The sequence below is a fragment of the Pistacia vera genome, unplaced genomic scaffold (genome assembly GCF_008641045.1).
Source record: "Pistacia vera cultivar Batoury unplaced genomic scaffold, PisVer_v2 Contig67, whole genome shotgun sequence".
In the NCBI taxonomy this organism is placed as follows: Eukaryota; Viridiplantae; Streptophyta; class Magnoliopsida; order Sapindales; family Anacardiaceae; genus Pistacia; species Pistacia vera.
Window position 1 is genome coordinate 1,873,754 of NW_022196523.1, and position 3,734 is coordinate 1,877,487.

The 3,734-nt window shown below is 37.4% G+C and overlaps 1 pseudogene; it reads left to right on the top strand.

Moving 5' to 3' along the window:
• Nucleotides 1–2,923: 2,923 nt before the first annotated feature.
• On the top strand, nt 2,924–3,494 carry LOC116112896 (annotated as a pseudogene).
• Nucleotides 3,495–3,734: the final 240 nt, after the last annotated feature.

A 3,734-nucleotide genomic window follows, 5' to 3' on the forward strand; every position in this document is an offset into this window, starting at 1 on the left:
TTAATACTTGTCACCTGTACAGTGATTCCTGTAATAACTAATAATTTCTTCAATCTTTTCAAATGAAGTTTAAATTCAAGGCCGTAACATTAGAATCTAATTACGTACGGTCATAGTGAAACTATGTTGATCAAAATTTATACATGTACAATCGTACGCATTAAATTAAGGTGTTCTCAGCTTAAAAATAGAGTGAATGAATGAAGTACGTACATTTTGTTCATTCCAATAAACGCTTTGCAGGGCCACCATTGTCAACAGAAAGTTCTAATAGTACGTAGCTGTTCAAACAAGAGAACGAGATTCAACTAGGATAAATTTCAGTCATACAAATCTTCATGTAAAATTAATGTAGGTAGGACGTTGCTTGTAATTAAGTTTTGGCCGTAATGAAACTGTACTACGAGCGAGAGCTTTGGAAAAGGGCCCCTTGAGGTTGAGGACTAGTCATTTTTTAACATGTGGGTTTGTCAAGTACGTGCTGGTCAAACAAGAGAAATGAGGATTCAACTAGGATAAATTTCAGTCATACAAAATCTGCATGTAATTAATGTAGGTAGACGTTGCATTGTTAATTAATTTTTGGCCGTATGAAACTGATACTACGACGAGAGCTTTGGTTTAGGGCCCCTTGAGGTTGAGGACTAGTCATTTTTTAACATGTGGGGTTAGTCAATTAATTGAAAATAAAATCTGCACATACATTTCGAGCCAATATTGTTCCATGAGGTGCGACACGTTTGTAATTGGATTGGGACCCCAAATGAATGAGGCGTGGCTCTTCTTTGGCGGTTTATGAGAGTCGAAGATCAATGCCACAGCAACTGCTACCAAACCATCCATGAATTGGACAATCACTCTTCCAGACCCCAGCAATCAAGAAACATCTCTTGTTTTATTTTTTTCTGCAATATTTTTTTATTTGCGGTATTTAATTTTAAATAATTACCATGGATTAAGGCTTCATTTGATTGAAAATGTGTCTCATCAGGTTGTCACTTATCTGGTTAACAACGCTAAACTCAGTAAAGCCGAAACCACCGTCCTCTTATTTTTGGTTTTGGCGGTAATTACCAATGCTTTCTTTCTGTTCTAAGCTCTAACCTTTTTCTGATCAATACTGACCATGGATAAATTATCATGTATAGAGCCATAGTTTTACAAATACATCAACCTTTTTTTTCCCGATAACTTCACCGAAACTTCGTTTTCTTTTTCTTCATGTTACGTACGTACCTTAAATTACATCTTTAAACTGATTACCATTTTCTGCTCCTGAAAAAGACCTCCTTCAGTCTTAAGATTTCTTAAATATATTTAAACCATCGTTACCAGTTAAGTAACAATATTTACATGCTTTTAAACGAAAATTCAGATCACCTTTTGTTTGCAAATCCAACTTGTTTCGATGCTTCTCACTCCTAATGATTTTAATAACAAAGAAAGTCTGTGTCTGTCTGTCAATCTTGACTTGAACTTCTCTTCAACCACCTTCTCACGTATAAATTCAGCATTTCAAATCGACCATGGTGAACCACACAAAGAGCATTAGAAAAGGGGAAAAGAATACACATCTAATATTAATTTATTTAAAAGCTGTGAGGTGACTCAAACAAAAAGACAAAGAAAAAAAAATTATTAGAAGATAATTATGTGTGAATAAAGATTAAAATAATTCATAAATCTCACTATACATGGTGATAGATGGATTGGACCCATTGATGAATATTCTTTTGCGTGGTTCAGCTAGCTCCAAGTTGGGACCAAATTATACTGGCCCCAAGTTTAATCATCAACAAGGTCACATTGGACACTTATAGCTTTGTACCTCAAAAGTATCCAGCAAAACAATAAGAACCCTATGCAGGATCCATATTTCAGTCGGAAGGCTCTATAAACCCAATCTATAGCTAAATTTCTACCCCATATTATGTTAATAATGCAACATATTTCATGAAAGTGATTTATTAATGAATATTGGGGCTACATATGGAGTTGTTTGAGAGTAATCTTATAAGCATAAGAGAATATCTAATATTAAATTAATATTGCCCCTACTCCTACCAATGGCTTTTGGAAAAATTGGAGGGGGGGGGGGGGGGGGGTCGGTCGGGTGTGGTTATTTTGGGTTGTAGATAAATGAACAGTAAAAAAAGGTGAAAGAGATGCGGAGGAAAGTTGGGATATTAATGGGAGTTGCGTGGTGCTAAGAAGGGGACCCCTTTGAACCAGAGGGTAAATAAAGCAGTGTGACCCATTTCCGTTGTGTTCCTATCCTTCTATCTTTTATAATTTTATCTCTTACCTTATATGCTTTATAGTGTTTTATGATTCATTGGAAATGATGGGGAAAATAACTATTTTTACGTCTCTTTTCTTCATTCTTCTAATTATATATCTATCTTTCAAAGCATCTGCTGCATGCCCCTCCAATCTTCATCTTCCCTTTCCTTCCTCTGCTAACTCTCATTCTCCATTTTGATTCCAAACAACTACCCCTCTAACCTCCCAATTAACTCCTTCTTGCTATTTCTCTCTTCAAACTAATTACTTACTTCGCCTATATTTATACTTTCTCTATTTGCTTTCGGAACAATTTCCAATTTCCAGCTTTCCTTTTTTTCTCCTCTAAAACAAAACCAAATGACAACCCTCTTATAACCTCATCACTATTCCTGCTACTTCTAGCCAATACTACCTCTATTATTATTCTAAATTAGTACCAAAGTTTTATCATCAGAATCATAAAAAGGAAGAAAATGATTGAACCACAACACTTATCGGAAACCGAGAGAGCAGCTCGAACTCATCGCCCCATCATCTACTTCACAAGGCTCACTCAAAACCCCAAACCTAACACCCAAAACAACACTACCACCACACCAAGACTCCAAAAGATGAAAAGAATCAGAGACTCAGCAAGCACCCCGTATTCGTGGCGTTCGCATGAGAAACTGGGGACAGTGGGTCTCCGAAATCCGAGAGCCACGCAAAAAGTCTCGTATTTGGCTCGGTACTTTCCCTACCCCTGAAATGGCCGCACGAGCTCAGGACGTGGCTGCCTTAAGCATCAAAGGTAACTCAGCAATTCTCAACTTCCCCGAACTTGTTGACTCACTGCCTCGACCTGTCTCACTCGCCCCACGTGACGTACAAGCCGCAGCGGCTAAAGCGCTCAAATGACAAATTGACTCAGCATCAGTATCATCATCATCATCTTCATTGTCTTCTTTGGTTTCAGCTAGGATTTGTCAACTGGGTCAGATGATTGAGTGAGATAGTCGAATTGCCGAGTTTAGGAACGAGTATAATTATGATTCGGCCGAGTTTGAGGAATGATTTTGTGTATGTTGACCCGGTAATGGTTGGATGTACGCACCGCCTTGGTTACAAAGTGTGGAGGATTCGGTGGGTATTTGTGTGATCAGTTTGAACTGCCAGATAGTAGTGTTTTTTCAAACAGCTTTGGAGAAGGTTTGTTGTGGAGTTCTTAAACGTTGTGTTTTGTAAAATGTGAATGTGGGCTTCTTTGACTGTGATTGTAATAATTTTTGTTTTTAATTTATGTTTCCAAAAAGTTTTAAGCCCTTTTGGTTTTTCTTGAAGGGCTGTAGAACTCATGTCTCTCTGTTCATCTTTTGTTTCTGGAGTTTATGCAACTGGCCTGTTCAAAGAATGTAACTATACAGTGTTAGGATGGAAAAGGAAATGTCATAAATTCCTTTCCCCTTGTT